This window comes from Carassius carassius, chromosome 8 (assembly GCF_963082965.1).
Source record: "Carassius carassius chromosome 8, fCarCar2.1, whole genome shotgun sequence".
In the NCBI taxonomy this organism is placed as follows: Eukaryota; Metazoa; Chordata; class Actinopteri; order Cypriniformes; family Cyprinidae; genus Carassius; species Carassius carassius.
This window is the reverse complement of record NC_081762.1, coordinates 35,551,127-35,568,669: the sequence shown is the minus strand read 5'-3', so window position 1 is coordinate 35,568,669 and position 17,543 is coordinate 35,551,127. Positions and strand designations below refer to the sequence as shown.

The following is a 17,543-nucleotide window of genomic DNA, read 5'->3' as shown; positions in this document are numbered from 1 at the left end:
GATACAGAATGGATCTGGTGGCTACGGTGACCTCGGAATAAGGGATTTCTTTAAAAGACTCTTTTATTCATATAAGATTTTCTCCAACTTTTCAGATGGAGGCATGAGAAAGAGATTGCCTTGATTGGGCTTGTGGTTATTGGTGGACCGAGGACAGAGCTACAACAAAATGCAATAGCAGAATCAATTTGGCCGTCCGCCAACACGCTGCAGGAGGGCGTGCCACTGGTCATCGTCTGTATTTGCACTCTCTGCGTTTGCGCTGTCAGCACTTAGTGTTTATTTAGCTGGCATGGGAAGGCAGCACTTTCTTGTACGTGACGGGAAGCAAACTCTGGAAGGCTCTCTTTAGTGACGGGTCCAAACAAAGATCTCATCAGCTCCTCTAGCCCTATCGGCGACTCGTGCACTTCGAGCCTTCTTAACGACGGCGCAAGTGGCTGACTGCTGACTGCGTTGGTGGGATAGTGGTGAGCATAGCTGCCTTCCAAGCAGTTGACCCGGGTTCGATTCCTGGCCAACGCATGTCCTTTGGCTCGGGCTGATGTCGAAGCAGAACTCCTTCTGTGACCTGTGGCTCCTCCCAAAACTTTTGGATGGATCGTTCAGAAGCCGAAAAGACGTAGCTCTCCCCGTCGGGGAATCGAACCCCGGTCTTCCGCGTGACAGGCGGAGATACTGTCCACTATACTAACGAGGAGCTGTGCATGTTGCTGTTTCTCCCCCAACCGACGCTACTGCACCGACATAACTGAACAATGCATGGCTTTTTCTGACGCTGACACAGCCCTAGCACCGTCAAATTCCGGATGGACCCATCATTAGCTAAAGTGGCATTACATTTGGAACACTACCCGTTGCAGGGGTCATTGTTTGGACTCTTTTTTTTTTTTTTTTTTTTAAATAGTGCTTTAAACAAAAAGGATTGTGTCAATGCAACTGAACAACATTAATTAGGAACACAGTGCGTCAATAAAGCAAAATGACAGTTAAAGGCATTTCGTCATTGAAATCGATGATGTCATCATTCAGCTAAGTTCAGTTTAAATAGTATCTGTGCAATAATTTTCAATCAAGTCAACGATATCGCTGTACATGAAGTGTCCCCAGCTATGCCTGCCAGAGGCGACAGAGGCAAGGAACCAAAACTCGATCGGTGAAAAAATGGAGAAAAAACCCGGTGAGAAACCAGGCTCAGTCGGGGAGACAGTTCTCCTCTGGTCAGAAGAAACCAGCAAATCAGCTCCAGGCTGCAGAAAAGTCAGACTGTGCAGAAGAATCATCTGTTTCCTGTGGTCTTGTCCTGGTGGTCGTCTAAGACAAGGTCTTTACAGGGGATCTGTATCTGGGGCTCATCTAGTTGTCCCGGTCTCCGCTGTGTTTCAGGGCCATAGAGGTCCTTTCTAGGTGTTGATCCACCATCTTGTCTGGATACTGACTGGATCCGGGTGACTGAAGCGGCCCACTGATCTGGATACAGAATGGATCTGGTGGCTACGGTGACCTCGGAATAAGGGATTTCTTTAAAAGACTCTTTTATTCATATAAGATTTTCTCCAACTTTTCAGATGGAGGCATGAGAAAGAGATTGCCTTGATTGGGCTTGTGGTTATTGGTGGACCGAGGACAGAGCTACAACAAAATGCAATAGCAGAATCAATTTGGCCGTCCGCCAACACGCTGCAGGAGGGCGTGCCACTGGTCATCGTCTGTATTTGCACTCTCTGCGTTTGCGCTGTCAGCACTTAGTGTTTATTTAGCTGGCATGGGAAGGCAGCACTTTCTTGTACGTGACGGGAAGCAAACTCTGGAAGGCTCTCTTTAGTGACGGGTCCAAACAAAGATCTCATCAGCTCCTCTAGCCCTATCGGCGACTCGTGCACTTCGAGCCTTCTTAACGACGGCGCAAGTGGCTGACTGCTGACTGCGTTGGTGGTATAGTGGTGAGCATAGCTGCCTTCCAAGCAGTTGACCCGGGTTCGATGTCAACGCATGTCCTTTGGCTCGGGCTGATGTCGAAGCAGAACTCCTTCTGTGACCTGTGGCTCCTCCCAAAACTTTTGGATGGATCGTTCAGAAGCCGAAAAGAGGTAGCCCTCCCCGTCGGGGAATCGAACCCCGGTCTCCCGCGCGGGAGCCGAAAATAGTTAAGCTTAACTTCTCTTAACTTTTCCCATTTATTCTCTATGGTAGTGCTTAACACTACGGATGCAATATATTTGTGGCCACACGTAGATTTCCTGGCGCTGTTTCGCTTCTTCCGTGGCGGGGAATTCAAACAGCAGATACTCATCTGTCAATCATTCGCTCTGAAGGAGAGGAGACGCGTTTTACGATCGGAGATTTCTTCACGAAATTGTTTTGTTTGAACAACATACGCTGCCAAACTCCCAACAAGCAGGTAAAGTGAATTATGTGTTTCTTTTAAAAAAACTAAACCAAAAAAAAAAACTTACAATTAATTACTTATTATATTATCATATAATCATACTTATGTGATTAATTATAGCAACTGTTTTGAATGTTATGTGATTTTCAAGACTTTAGTGCAAATATATAAATATATATATATATATATATATATAAAAATTGTCAACATTTACTGTGTGGTACAACTTAAAATAACTATTTCCTATGTTAAATTAACTTTATTCCTGTGATGCAAAGCTGAATTCTTCAGCATCATTTATACTCTTCAGTGTGTCATATGATCCAGAAATCATTATTTATATGATTATTTGCTCACAAAACATTTCTTATTGTAATCAATGTTGATATTATCATTGTCACTACAATGATGAAAGCACATTATTTTCGGAAGGTTGACGTGATGCTGAAGACTGGAGTAATAATTCAGAAAATTCAGCTTTTCATAACAGGAATAAATTACAATGATTAGAAAATATATTCAAATATAAAAAAATAAAAAAAAATTGTAAAAATAAAGACACACACACACACACACACACACACACACACATACATACATATATATATATATATAATGAATTATAAAATACATTTGATATATTTAATTTGAATCTATATTTCAGGAATGTTAAGATGATGCATGCTGTGTCAAGACCCATCCACCCGTCTCACTCCACCATAACATCACACCAGACACTGAAGGGAAGGGTTTCTTCCGGATGCAGGTAAATAAATAATTCATACAGGCACTTATGTGTGTAAACTGTCTGTCTCATATGTGCACACAACACCAAGACATTATATTTTAATAAAGTAATGCTGTTAATCTTCTGTAGAACACCACACCATCTGCCATAACTGCGTCCCTCGTTCAGCTCACACTGGACCCCTCAGAACGGCTGGTCTTCGTGTTGGACCATAGATGGACAGATCTGTTGAGAACTGCCTCTCTTGAACATCTCTTGGCAACGCAACATAGGAGCAAGGATCTTCTTAAACAGGTCGAAGGCTTGTTTTATTTTCTGTGTCTTCCACAAATTGTATTATTATTAATATTATTGTAGCTGTTGTTGTTTAGTCTACAATTTTAAATTATTTAATTGATTTCCATTTGTTAAATAAAACATCAGAAGTATTGGCCTTGTTTACACTGTACTTTAGTGTGTTAATTAATTGTATTGACTTGCTTTATTTTATCTTGCTCAGTTTTGTAAACACTAAATGTTAGTAACGGCTATTATTAAACTCCGTAAATAAATATTTTATTTAAAATACTCTTACCAGTCAAATGTTTTTCAGCAGTAAGATTTTTAATGTTTTTTGAGAATTTCTTCTGCTCACCAAGCCTGCCTTTATTTTATCCAAAGTACAGCAAAAACTGTAGCATTTTAAATATTCTTACTATTTTAAATCAGCTGCTTTCTATTTCAATTCAATTCAATTCAAGTTTATTTGTATAGCGCTTTTTACAATACAAATTGTTACAAAGCAACTTTACAGAAAATTATGTTTCTACAATATTTAGTAGTAGCTTATAAGTGGTGACTGTCAGTTTGTGCACGTATGACAGGATTTGTAGAAAAATTCATACAAGACGTAGTCAGCCAGACGATGAACATTATTAATTTTATTAATAATTAATAATTATTATATGATGCAGTCACACATGTAGCAATATTTGTTAGTTCTGTTTGTTGATTCAGGGTCAGCATCATCTGAGGTCCTCTGAGGGTCAGCATCATCTCTTCTCAGGTGTTCTGGATCCAGACTGGAGCTTGTGTAAATCCTAGTTACCACGGGATGTAAATCCAGCAGAAACAGAGACACATATAGAGACATCATTAGCATAGCTGCTGTTCCAACAGAGTAAAATTAATTAGTTTAACCCAAGCTAAAGAATAAGAATGCACATTTGATCAGATACAACTACACTCACAATTTAAGAGATACATTATTCGAATGCTTGGCGAAAGAGATGTGTTTTTAATCTAGATTTAAACAGAGAGTGTGTCTGAACCCCGAACATTATCAGGAAGGCTATATATTTGAATATATACTGTAATTTATTTCTGTGATGCACAGCTGTATTTTCAGCATCATTCATCCAGTCTTCAGTGTCACATGATCTTCAGAAATCAGAATAATATGATGATTTACTGCTCAAGAAAAAATTATTATTATTATTGTTGTTGTTATGTTATGTTGAAAACAGCCGAGTACAATCTTTTCAGTTTCTTACATGAATAGAAAGTTCAGAAGAACAGCATTTATCTGATCAACATTTTTCATCTTTATCATCACTTTTAATCAATTTAAATCATCCTTGCTAAAAAAAAAGGCATTAATTTCTGTCATTTCTTTCCCCCCAAAAGAATGGTACAATCTATATTGTTAAGAAAGCTTTTTATTTCAAATAAATGCAGATCTTTGGATCTTTCTATTTAAAGAATCCCTGGGGGGTTTAAAATATTGATAATAATAATAATAATAATATTTTTTCTTGATCAGTAAATCATTATTCTGATTTCTGAAGATCATGTGACACTGAAGACTGGAGAAATGATGCTGAAAATACAGCGGAGCATCACAGAAATAAAATACATTTTACTATATGTTCAAATAGAAAGCAGTTATTTTAAGTAGTAAAAATATTTCAACAATATTATTGCTTTTACTGTATTTTGGACCAAATAAAGGCAGGCTTGGTGAGAATTAAAAATCTTACTGTTCAAAAACATTTAAGTGGTAGTGTAATATATTTTTTTTCTGTGTTCTCCACAACTTTAGATTTTATTATTGTTGTTGTTGTTGAATCTATATCTATATTTAAATATTTTCATGTATTTCAATTTGTTAATTAAAATACTATAAGTATGTGGCCTTGTTTGAACTGTATTGAACTGTGTGTTAAGTTTTATTGATTAAAAAATGTATACATTTTGTTGATTTTCTTTTAAATTGATATTACATTTTATTTACTTGCTCAGATATGTAAACACTGAATGTTAATAACTGTTACCATTAAACATACATAATTATTTAATATAAAACATATTTGTATTGTTTTTTCTGTTCTCCACATCTTTATTTTTATTATATCTGTTGCTGTTGTTTAATAACCTATGATTATTTTATGTATATTTATTTAATTATTATATATTTTTGTTATTTTTTCTTTTAATTTTTATAAGTATATTACTTTACTATAAATAAAATGAAAAACTTACTTTTTTGTGAGTTTTAGTTATATTTCATATATATGGGTTTTCTGTACAGTTATACACATATAAATAGACGTATCTTTATAAATAAAGGCCTGAAACATTATCAAAGTGTTCTTTTTAATTATTCACATTTTTCTATATTAAAAATAACTATTCCCTATTATAATGTATATGTTTCTTAAGATCTTTGCACATTTTGTACACCATACAAAAGAACAATTATTACAAGATTTATTTTTATCTTTGTTCACAAAGTTCATCTATTATATGTTAATCGTACTTAAAGTGTATCTAGATGAAAAAACGAATACCAACTCATTTTATGGTATTTGTGGCCGAGACGGGATTCGAACCTCTAATTCTGTGTATTTTTTCGTCCCGCCTCCCTGGAATTTCCTTCGTTGCTATTGGCTAGTTAGCGCTCTACACCTATCCGCGACTGGCCCCCGCGTGACAGGCGGAGATACTGTCCACTATACTAACGAGGAGCTGAGCATGTTGCTGTTTCTCCCCCAACCGACGCTACTGCACCGACATAACTGAACAATGCATGGCTTTTTCTGACGCTGACACAGCCCTAGCACCGTCAAATTCCGGATGGACCCATCATTAGCTAAAGTGGCATTACATTTGGAACACTACCCGTTGCAGGGGTCATTGTTTGGACTCTTTTTTTTTTTTTTTTTTTAAATAGTGCTTTAAACAAAAAGGATTGTGTCAATGCAACTGAACAACATTAATTAGGAACACAGTGCGTCAATAAAGCAAAATGACAGTTAAAGGCATTTCGTCATTGAAATCGATGATGTCATCATTCAGCTAAGTTCAGTTTAAATAGTTTCTGTGCAATAATTTTCAATCAAGTCAACGATATCGCTGTACATGAAGTGTCCCCAGCTATGCCTGCCAGAGGCGACAGAGGCAAGGAACCAAAACTCGATCGGTGAAAAAATGGAGAAAAAACCCGGTGAGAAACCAGGCTCAGTCGGGGAGACAGTTCTCCTCTGGTCAGAAGAAACCAGCAAATCAGCTCCAGGCTGCAGAAAAGTTCGACTGTGCAGAAGAATCATCTGTTTCCTGTGGTCTTGTCCTGGTGGTCGTCTAAGACAAGGTCTTTACAGGGGATCTGTATCTGGGGCTCATCTAGTTGTCCCGGTCTCCGCTGTGTTTCAGGGCCATAGAGGTCCTTTCTAGGTGTTGATCCACCATCTTGTCTGGATACTGACTGGATCCGGGTGACTGAAGCGGCCCACTGATCTGGATACAGAATGGATCTGGTGGCTACGGTGACCTCGGAATAAGGGATTTCTTTAAAAGACTCTTTTATTCATATAAGATTTTCTCCAACTTTTCAGATGGAGGCATGAGAAGGAGATTGCCTTGATTGGGCTTGTGGTTATTGGTGGACCGAGGACAGAGCTACAACAAAATGCAATAGCAGAATCAATTTGGCCGTCCGCCAACACGCTGCAGGAGGGCGTGCCACTGGTCATCGTCTGTATTTGCACTCTCTGCGTTTGCGCTGTCAGCACTTAGTGTTTATTTAGCTGGCATGGGAAGGCAGCACTTTCTTGTACGTGACGGGAAGCAAACTCTGGAAGGCTCTCTTTAGTGACGGGTCCAAACAAAGATCTCATCAGCTCCTCTAGCCCTATCGGCGACTCGTGCACTTCGAGCCTTCTTAACGACGGCGCAAGTGGCTGACTGCTGACTGTGTTGGTGGTATAGTGGTGAGCATAGCTGCCTTCCAAGCAGTTGACCCGGGTTCGATTCCCGGCCAACGCATGTCCTTTGGCTCGGGCTGATGTCGAAGCAGAACTCCTTCTGTGACCTGTGGCTCCTCCCAAAACTTTTGGATGGATCGTTCAGAAGCCGAAAAGAGGTAGCTCTCCCCGTCGGGGAATCGAACCCCGGTCTTCCGCGTGACAGGCGGAGATACTGTCCACTATACTAACGAGGAACTGTGCATGTTGCTGTTTCTCCCCCAACCGACGCTACTGCACCGACATAACTGAACAATGCATGGCTTTTTCTGACGCTGACACAGCCCTAGCACTGTCAAATTCCGGATGGACCCATCATTAGCTAAAGTGGCATTACATTTGGAACACTACCCGTTGCAGGGGTCATTGTTTGGACTCTTTTTTTTTTTTTTTTTTAAATAGTGCTTTAAACAAAAAGGATTGTGTCAATGCAACTGAACAACATTAATTAGGAACACAGTGCGTCAATAAAGCAAAATGACAGTTAAAGGCATTTCGTCATTGAAATCGATGATGTCATCATTCAGCTAAGTTCAGTTTAAATAGTATCTGTGCAATAATTTTCAATCAAGTCAACGATATCGCTGTACATGAAGTGTCCCCAGCTATGCCTGCCAGAGGCGACAGAGGCAAGGAACCAAAACTCGATCGGTGAAAAAATGGAGAAAAAACCCGGTGAGAAACCAGGCTCAGTCGGGGAGACAGTTCTCCTCTGGTCAGAAGAAACCAGCAAATCAGCTCCTGGCTGCAGAAAAGTCAGACTGTGCAGAAGAATCATCTGTTTCCTGTGGTCTTGTCCTGGTGGTCGTCTAAGACAAGGTCTTTACAGGGGATCTGTATCTGGGGCTCATCTAGTTGTCCCGGTCTCCGCTGTGTTTCAGGGCCATAGAGGTCCTTTCTAGGTGTTGATCCACCATCTTGTCTGGATACTGACTGGATCCGGGTGACTGAAGCGGCCCACTGATCTGGATACAGAATGGATCTGGTGGCTACGGTGACCTCGGAATAAGGGATTTCTTTGAAAGACTCTTTTATTCATATAAGATTTTCTCCAACTTTTCAGATGGAGGCATGAGAAAGAGATTGCCTTGATTGGGCTTGTGGTTATTGGTGGACCGAGGACAGAGCTACAACAAAATGCAATAGCAGAATCAATTTGGCCGTCCGCCAACACGCTGCAGGAGGGCGTGCCACTAGTCATCGTCTGTATTTGCACTCTCTGCGTTTGCGCTGTCAGCACTTAGTGTTTATTTAGCTGGCATGGGAAGGCAGCACTTTCTTGTACGTGACGGGAAACAAACTCTGGAAGGCTCTCTTTAGTGACGGGTCCAAACAAAGATCTCATCAGCTCCTCTAGCCCTATCGGCGACTCGTGCACTTCGAGCCTTCTTAACGACGGCGCAAGTGGCTGACTGCTGACTGCGTTGGTGGTATAGTGGTGAGCATAGCTGCCTTCCAAGCAGTTGACCCGGGTTCGATTCCCGGCCAACGCATGTCCTTTGGCTCGGGCTGATGTCGAAGCAGAACTCCTTCTGTGACCTGTGGCTCCTCCCAAAACTTTTGGATGGATCGTTCAGAAGCCGAAAAGAGGTAGCTCTCCCCATCGGGGAATCGAACCCCGGTCTTCCGCGTGACAGGCGGAGATACTGTCCACTATACTAACGAGGAGCTGTGCATGTTGCTGTTTCTCCCCCAACCAACGCTACTGCACCGACATAACTGAACAATGCATGGCTTTTTCTGACGCTGACACAGCCCTAGCACCGTCAAATTCCGGATGGACCCATCATTAGCTAAAGTGGCATTACATTTGGAACACTACCCGTTGCAGGGGTCATTGTTTGGACTCTTTTTTTTTTTTTTTTTTTAAATAGTGCTTTAAACAAAAAGGATTGTGTCAATGCAACTGAACAACATTAATTAGGAACACAGTGCGTCAATAAAGCAAAATGACAGTTAAAGGCATTTCGTCATTGAAATCGATGATGTCATCATTCAGCTAAGTTCAGTTTAAATAGTATCTGTGCAATAATTTTCAATCAAGTCAACGATATCGCTGTACATGAAGTGTCCCCAGCTATGCCTGCCAGAGGCGACAGAGGCAAGGAACCAAAACTCGATCGGTGAAAAAATGGAGAAAAAACCCGGTGAGAAACCAGGCTCAGTCGGGGAGACAGTTCTCCTCTGGTCAGAAGAAACCAGCAAATCAGCTCCAGGCTGCAGAAAAGTCAGACTGTGCAGAAGAATCATCTGTTTCCTGTGGTCTTGTCCTGGTGGTCGTCTAAGACAAGGTCTTTACAGGGGATCTGTATCTGGGGCTCATCTAGTTGTCCCGGTCTCCGCTGTGTTTCAGGGCCATAGAGGTCCTTTCTAGGTGTTGATCCACCATCTTGTCTGGATACTGACTGGATCCGGGTGACTGAAGCGGCCCACTGATCTGGATACAGAATGGATCTGGTGGCTACGGTGACCTCGGAATAAGGGATTTCTTTAAAAGACTCTTTTATTCATATAAGATTTTCTCCAACTTTTCAGATGGAGGCATGAGAAAGAGATTGCCTTGATTGGGCTTGTGGTTATTGGTGGACCGAGGACAGAGCTACAACAAAATGCAATAGCAGAATCAATTTGGCCGTCCGCCAACACGCTGCAGGAGGGCGTGCCACTGGTCATCGTCTGTATTTGCACTCTCTGCGTTTGCGCTGTCAGCACTTAGTGTTTATTTAGCTGGCATGGGAAGGCAGCACTTTCTTGTACGTGACGGGAAGCAAACTCTGGAAGGCTCTCTTTAGTGACGGGTCCAAACAAAGATCTCATCAGCTCCTCTAGCCCTATCGGCGACTCGTGCACTTCGAGCCTTCTTAACGACGGCGCAAGTGGCTGACTGCTGACTGCGTTGGTGGTATAGTGGTGAGCATAGCTGCCTTCCAAGCAGTTGACCCGGGTTCGATTCCCGGCCAACGCATGTCCTTTGGCTCGGGCTGATGTCGAAGCAGAACTCCTTCTGTGACCTGTGGCTCCTCCCAAAACTTTTGGATGGATCGTTCAGAAGCCGAAAAGAGGTAACCCTTCCCATCGGGGAATCGAACCCTGGTCTTCCGCGTGACAGGCGGAGATACTGTCCACTATACTAACGAGGAGCTGTGCATGTTGCTGTTTCTCCCCCAACCGACGCTACTGCACCGACATAACTGAACAATGCATGGCTTTTTCTGACGCTGACACAGCCCTAGCACTGTCAAATTCCGGATGGACCCATCATTAGCTAAAGTGGCATTACATTTGGAACACTACCCGTTGCAGGGGTCATTGTTTGGACTCTTTTTTTTTTTTTTTTTTAAATAGTGCTTTAAACAAAAAGGATTGTGTCAATGCAACTGAACAACATTAATTAGGAACACAGTGCGTCAATAAAGCAAAATGACAGTTAAAGGCATTTCGTCATTGAAATCGATGATGTCATCATTCAGCTAAGTTCAGTTTAAATAGTATCTGTGCAATAATTTTCAATCAAGTCAACGATATCGCTGTACATGAAGTGTCCCCAGCTATGCCTGCCAGAGGCGACAGAGGCAAGGAACCAAAACTCGATCGGTGAAAAAATGGAGAAAAAACCCGGTGAGAAACCAGGCTCAGTCGGGGAGACAGTTCTCCTCTGGTCAGAAGAAACCAGCAAATCAGCTCCAGGCTGCAGAAAAGTCAGACTGTGCAGAAGAATCATCTGTTTCCTGTGGTCTTGTCCTGGTGGTCGTCTAAGACAAGGTCTTTACAGGGGATCTGTATCTGGGGCTCATCTAGTTGTCCCGGTCTCCGCTGTGTTTCAGGGCCATAGAGGTCCTTTCTAGGTGTTGATCCACCATCTTGTCTGGATACTGACTGGATCCGGGTGACTGAAGCGGCCCACTGATCTGGATACAGAATGGATCTGGTGGCTACGGTGACCTCGGAATAAGGGATTTCTTTAAAAGACTCTTTTATTCATATAAGATTTTCTCCAACTTTTCAGATGGAGGCATGAGAAAGAGATTGCCTTGATTGGGCTTGTGGTTATTGGTGGACCGAGGACAGAGCTACAACAAAATGCAATAGCAGAATCAATTTGGCCGTCCGCCAACACGCTGCAGGAGGGCGTGCCACTGGTCATCGTCTGTATTTGCACTCTCTGCGTTTGCGCTGTCAGCACTTAGTGTTTATTTAGCTGGCATGGGAAGGCAGCACTTTCTTGTACGTGACGGGAAGCAAACTCTGGAAGGCTCTCTTTAGTGACGGGTCCAAACAAAGATCTCATCAGCTCCTCTAGCCCTATCGGTGACTCGTGCACTTCGAGCCTTCTTAACGACGGCGCAAGTGGCTGACTGCTGACTGCGTTGGTGGTATAGTGGTGAGCATAGCTGCCTTCCAAGCAGTTGACCCGGGTTCGATTCCCGGCCAACGCATGTCCTTTGGATCGGGCTGATGTCGAAGCAGAACTCCTTCTGTGACCTGTGGCTCCTCCCAAAACTTTTGGATGGATCGTTCAGAAGCCGAAAAGAGGTAGCTCTCCCCGTCGGGGAATCGAACCCCGGTCTTCCGCGTGACAGGCGGAGATACTGTCCACTATACTAACGAGGAGCTGTGCATGTTGCTGTTTCTCCCCCAACCGATGCTACTGCACCGACATAACTGAACAATGCATGGCTTTTTCTGATGCTGACACAGCCCTAGCACCGTCAAATTCCGGATGGACCCATCATTAGCTAAAGTGGCATTACATTTGGAACACTACCCGTTGCAGGGGTCATTGTTTGGACTCTTTTTTTTTTTTTTTTTTAAATAGTGCTTTAAACAAAAAGGATTGTGTCAATGCAACTGAACAACATTAATTAGGAACACAGTGCGTCAATAAAGCAAAATGACAGTTAAAGGCATTTCGTCATTGAAATCGATGATGTCATCATTCAGCTAAGTTCAGTTTAAATAGTATCTGTGCAATAATTTTCAATCAAGTCAACGATATCGCTGTACATGAAGTGTCCCCAGCTATGCCTGCCAGAGGCGACAGAGGCAAGGAACCAAAACTCGATCGGTGAAAAAATGGAGAAAAAACCCGGTGAGAAACCAGGCTCAGTCGGGGAGACAGTTCTCCTCTGGTCAGAAGAAACCAGCAAATCAGCTCCAGGCTGCAGAAAAGTCAGACTGTGCAGAAGAATCATCTGTTTCCTGTGGTCTTGTCCTGGTGGTTGTCTAAGACAAGGTCTTTACAGGGGATCTGTATCTGGGGCTCATCTAGTTGTCCCGGTCTCCGCTGTGTTTCAGGGCCATAGAGGTCCTTTCTAGGTGTTGATCCACCATCTTGTCTGGATACTGACTGGATCCGGGTGACTGAAGCGGCCCACTGATCTGGATACAGAATGGATCTGGTGGCTACGGTGACCTCGGAATAAGGGATTTCTTTAAAAGACTCTTTTATTCATATAAGATTTTCTCCAACTTTTCAGATGGAGGCATGAGAAAGAGATTGCCTTGATTGGGCTTGTGGTTATTGGTGGACCGAGGACAGAGCTACAACAAAATGCAATAGCAGAATCAATTTGGCCGTCCGCCAACACGCTGCAGGAGGGCGTGCCACTGGTCATCGTCTGTATTTGCACTCTCTGCGTTTGCGCTGTCAGCACTTAGTGTTTATTTAGCTGGCATGGGAAGGCAGCACTTTCTTGTACGTGACGGGAAGCAAACTCTGGAAGGCTCTCTTTAGTGACGGGTCCAAACAAAGATCTCATCAGCTCCTCTAGCCCTATCGGTGACTCGTGCACTTCGAGCCTTCTTAACGACGGCGCAAGTGGCTGACTGCTGACTGCGTTGGTGGTATAGTGGTGAGCATAGCTGCCTTCCAAGCAGTTGACCCGGGTTCGATTCCCGGCCAACGCATGTCCTTTGGATCGGGCTGATGTCGAAGCAGAACTCCTTCTGTGACCTGTGGCTCCTCCCAAAACTTTTGGATGGATCGTTCAGAAGCCGAAAAGAGGTAGCTCTCCCCGTCGGGGAATCGAACCCCGGTCTTCCGCGTGACAGGCGGAGATACTGTCCACTATACTAACGAGGAGCTGTGCATGTTGCTGTTTCTCCCCCAACCGATGCTACTGCACCGACATAACTGAACAATGCATGGCTTTTTCTGATGCTGACACAGCCCTAGCACCGTCAAATTCCGGATGGACCCATCATTAGCTAAAGTGGCATTACATTTGGAACACTACCCGTTGCAGGGGTCATTGTTTGGACTCTTTTTTTTTTTTTTTTTTAAATAGTGCTTTAAACAAAAAGGATTGTGTCAATGCAACTGAACAACATTAATTAGGAACACAGTGCGTCAATAAAGCAAAATGACAGTTAAAGGCATTTCGTCATTGAAATCGATGATGTCATCATTCAGCTAAGTTCAGTTTAAATAGTATCTGTGCAATAATTTTCAATCAAGTCAACGATATCGCTGTACATGAAGTGTCCCCAGCTATGCCTGCCAGAGGCGACAGAGGCAAGGAACCAAAACTCGATCGGTGAAAAAATGGAGAAAAAACCCGGTGAGAAACCAGGCTCAGTCGGGGAGACAGTTCTCCTCTGGTCAGAAGAAACCAGCAAATCAGCTCCAGGCTGCAGAAAAGTCAGACTGTGCAGAAGAATCATCTGTTTCCTGTGGTCTTGTCCTGGTGGTTGTCTAAGACAAGGTCTTTACAGGGGATCTGTATCTGGGGCTCATCTAGTTGTCCCGGTCTCCGCTGTGTTTCAGGGCCATAGAGGTCCTTTCTAGGTGTTGATCCACCATCTTGTCTGGATACTGACTGGATCCGGGTGACTGAAGCGGCCCACTGATCTGGATACAGAATGGATCTGGTGGCTACGGTGACCTCGGAATAAGGGATTTCTTTAAAAGACTCTTTTATTCATATAAGATTTTCTCCAACTTTTCAGATGGAGGCATGAGAAAGAGATTGCCTTGATTGGGCTTGTGGTTATTGGTGGACCGAGGACAGAGCTACAACAAAATGCAATAGCAGAATCAATTTGGCCGTCCGCCAACACGCTGCAGGAGGGCGTGCCACTGGTCATCGTCTGTATTTGCACTCTCTGCGTTTGCGCTGTCAGCACTTAGTGTTTATTTAGCTGGCATGGGAAGGCAGCACTTTCTTGTACGTGACGGGAAGCAAACTCTGGAAGGCTCTCTTTAGTGACGGGTCCAAACAAAGATCTCATCAGCTCCTCTAGCCCTATCGGCGACTCGTGCACTTCGAGCCTTCTTAACGACGGCGCAAGTGGCTGACTGCTGACTGCGTTGGTGGTATAGTGGTGAGCATAGCTGCCTTCCAAGCAGTTGACCCGGGTTCGATTCCCGGCCAACGCATGTCCTTTGGCTCGGGCTGATGTCGAAGCAGACCTCCTTCTGTGACCTGTGGCTCCTCCCAAAACTTTTGGATGGATCGTTCAGAAGCCGAAAAGAGGTAGCTCTCCCCGTCGGGGAATCGAACCCCGGTCTTCCGCATGACAGGCGGAGATACTGTCCACTATACTAACGAGGAGCTGTGCATGTTGCTGTTTCTCCCCCAACCGACGCTACTGCACCGACATAACTGAACAATGCATGGCTTTTTCTGACGCTGACACAGCCCTAGCACCGTCAAATTCCGGATGGACCCATCATTAGCTAAAGTGGCATTACATTTGGAACACTACCCGTTGCAGGGGTCATTGTTTGGACTCTTTTTTTTTTTTTTTTTTTTTTTTAAATAGTGCTTTAAACAAAAAGGATTGTGTCAATGCAACTGAACAACATTAATTAGGAACACAGTGCGTCAATAAAGCAAAATGACAGTTAAAGGCATTTCGTCATTGAAATCGATGATGTCATCATTCAGCTAAGTTCAGTTTAAATAGTATCTGTGCAATAATTTTCAATCAAGTCAACGATATCGCTGTACATGAAGTGTCCCCAGCTATGCCTGCCAGAGGCGACAGAGGCAAGGAACCAAAACTCGATCGGTGAAAAAATGGAGAAAAAACCCGGTGAGAAACCAGGCTCAGTCGGGGAGACAGTTCTCCTCTGGTCAGAAGAAACCAGCAAATCAGCTCCAGGCTGCAGAAAAGTCAGACTGTGCAGAAGAATCATCTGTTTCCTGTGGTCTTGTCCTGGTGGTCGTCTAAGACAAGGTCTTTACAGGGGATCTGTATCTGGGGCTCATCTAGTTGTCCCGGTCTCCGCTGTGTTTCAGGGCCATAGAGGTCCTTTCTAGGTGTTGATCCACCATCTTGTCTGGATACTGACTGGATCCGGGTGACTGAAGCGGCCCACTGATCTGGATACAGAATGGATCTGGTGGCTACGGTGACCTCGGAATAAGGGATTTCTTTGAAAGACTCTTTTATTCATATAAGATTTTCTCCAAATTTTCAGATGGAGGCATGAGAAAGAGATTGCCTTGATTGGGCTTGTGGTTATTGGTGGACCGAGGACAGAGCTACAACAAAATGCAATAGCAGAATCAATTTGGCCGTCCGCCAACACGCTGCAGGAGGGCGTGCCACTAGTCATCGTCTGTATTTGCACTCTCTGCGTTTGCGCTGTCAGCACTTAGTGTTTATTTAGCTGGCATGGGAAGGCAGCACTTTCTTGTACGTGACGGGAAGCAAACTCTGGAAGGCTCTCTTTAGTGACGGGTCCAAACAAAGATCTCATCAGCTCCTCTAGCCCTATCGGCGACTCGTGCACTTCGAGCCTTCTTAACGACGGCGCAAGTGGCTGACTGCGTTGGTGGTATAGTGGTGAGCATAGCTGCCTTCCAAGCAGTTGACCCGGGTTCGATTCCCGGCCAACGCATGTCCTTTGGCTCGGGCTGATGTCGAAGCAGAACTCCTTCTGTGACCTGTGGCTCCTCCCAAAACTTTTGGATGGATCGTTCAGAAGCCGAAAAGAGGTAGCCCTCCCCGTCGGGGAATTGAACCCCGGTCTTCCGCGTGACAGGCGGAGATACTGTCCACTATACTAACGAGGAGCTGTGCATGTTGCTGTTTCTCCCCCAACCGACGCTACTGCACCGACATAACTGAACAATGCATGGCTTTTTCTGACGCTGACACAGCCCTAGCACCGTCAAATTCCGGATGGACCCATCATTAGCTAAAGTGGCATTACATTTGGAACACTACCCGTTGCAGGGGTCATTGTTTGGACTCTTTTTTTTTTTTTTTTTTTTAAATAGTGCTTTAAACAAAAAGGATTGTGTCAATGCAACTGAACAATATTAATTAGGAACACAGTGCGTCAATAAAGCAAAATGACAGTTAAAGGCATTTCGTCATTGAAATCGATGATGTCATCATTCAGCTAAGTTCAGTTTAAATAGTATCTGTGCAATAATTTTCAATCAAGTCAACGATATCGCTGTACATGAAGTGTCCCCAGCTATGCCTGCCAGAGGCGACAGAGGCAAGGAACCAAAACTCGATCGGTGAAAAAATGGAGAAAAAACCCGGTGAGAAACCAGGCTCAGTCGGGGAGACAGTTCTCCTCTGGTCAGAAGAAACCAGCAAATCAGCTCCAGGCTGCAGAAAAGTCAGACTGTGCAGAAGAATCATCTGTTTCCTGTGGTCTTGTCCTGGTGGTCGTCTAAGACAAGGTCTTTACAGGGGATCTGTATCTGGGGCTCATCTAGTTGTCCCGGTCTCCGCTGTGTTTCAGGGCCATAGAGGTCCTTTCTAGGTGTTGATCCACCATCTTGTCTGGATACTGACTGGATCCGGGTGACTGAAGCGGCCCACTGATCTGGATACAGAATGGATCTGGTGGCTACGGTGACCTCGGAATAAGGGATTTCTTTAAAAGACTCTTTTATTCATATAAGATTTTCTCCAACTTTTCAGATGGAGGCATGAGAAAGAGATTGCCTTGATTGGGCTTGTGGTTATTGGTGGACCGAGGACAGAGCTACAACAAAATGCAATAGCAGAATCAATTTGGCCGTCCGCCAACACGCTGCAGGAGGGCGTGCCACTGGTCATCGTCTGTATTTGCACTCTCTGCGTTTGCGCTGTCAGCACTTAGTGTTTATTTAGCTGGCATGGGAAGGCAGCACTTTCTTGTACGTGACGGGAAGCA

At 43.9% G+C, this 17,543-nt stretch overlaps 13 non-coding genes across 13 annotated transcripts; 6 read left to right on the top strand and 7 right to left on the bottom strand.

The window, feature by feature from the left end:
* Positions 1–628: 628 nt before the first annotated feature.
* On the bottom strand, positions 629–700 carry trnad-guc (transfer RNA aspartic acid (anticodon GUC)). Its single transcript has one exon. It is a non-coding gene; the product is annotated as a tRNA-Asp (tRNA).
* Positions 701–7,542: 6,842 nt separating this feature from the next.
* trnad-guc (transfer RNA aspartic acid (anticodon GUC)) lies at positions 7,543–7,614 on the bottom strand. The gene has a single exon. It is a non-coding gene; the product is annotated as a tRNA-Asp (tRNA).
* Positions 7,615–8,838: 1,224 nt separating this feature from the next.
* On the top strand, positions 8,839–8,910 carry trnag-ucc (transfer RNA glycine (anticodon UCC)). The gene has a single exon. It is a non-coding gene; the product is annotated as a tRNA-Gly (tRNA).
* Positions 8,911–9,013: 103 nt separating this feature from the next.
* On the bottom strand, positions 9,014–9,085 carry trnad-guc (transfer RNA aspartic acid (anticodon GUC)). The gene has a single exon. It is a non-coding gene; the product is annotated as a tRNA-Asp (tRNA).
* A 1,225-nt stretch (positions 9,086–10,310) lies between these two features.
* trnag-ucc (transfer RNA glycine (anticodon UCC)) lies at positions 10,311–10,382 on the top strand. Its single transcript has one exon. It is a non-coding gene; the product is annotated as a tRNA-Gly (tRNA).
* A 1,399-nt stretch (positions 10,383–11,781) lies between these two features.
* trnag-ucc (transfer RNA glycine (anticodon UCC)) lies at positions 11,782–11,853 on the top strand. The gene has a single exon. It is a non-coding gene; the product is annotated as a tRNA-Gly (tRNA).
* Positions 11,854–11,956: 103 nt separating this feature from the next.
* Positions 11,957–12,028, bottom strand: trnad-guc (transfer RNA aspartic acid (anticodon GUC)). The gene has a single exon. It is a non-coding gene; the product is annotated as a tRNA-Asp (tRNA).
* A 1,224-nt stretch (positions 12,029–13,252) lies between these two features.
* Positions 13,253–13,324, top strand: trnag-ucc (transfer RNA glycine (anticodon UCC)). Its single transcript has one exon. It is a non-coding gene; the product is annotated as a tRNA-Gly (tRNA).
* Positions 13,325–13,427: 103 nt separating this feature from the next.
* Positions 13,428–13,499, bottom strand: trnad-guc (transfer RNA aspartic acid (anticodon GUC)). Its single transcript has one exon. It is a non-coding gene; the product is annotated as a tRNA-Asp (tRNA).
* A 1,224-nt stretch (positions 13,500–14,723) lies between these two features.
* trnag-ucc (transfer RNA glycine (anticodon UCC)) lies at positions 14,724–14,795 on the top strand. The gene has a single exon. It is a non-coding gene; the product is annotated as a tRNA-Gly (tRNA).
* Positions 14,796–14,898: 103 nt separating this feature from the next.
* On the bottom strand, positions 14,899–14,970 carry trnad-guc (transfer RNA aspartic acid (anticodon GUC)). The gene has a single exon. It is a non-coding gene; the product is annotated as a tRNA-Asp (tRNA).
* Positions 14,971–16,193: 1,223 nt separating this feature from the next.
* Positions 16,194–16,265, top strand: trnag-ucc (transfer RNA glycine (anticodon UCC)). Its single transcript has one exon. It is a non-coding gene; the product is annotated as a tRNA-Gly (tRNA).
* A 103-nt stretch (positions 16,266–16,368) lies between these two features.
* trnad-guc (transfer RNA aspartic acid (anticodon GUC)) lies at positions 16,369–16,440 on the bottom strand. Its single transcript has one exon. It is a non-coding gene; the product is annotated as a tRNA-Asp (tRNA).
* Positions 16,441–17,543: the final 1,103 nt, after the last annotated feature.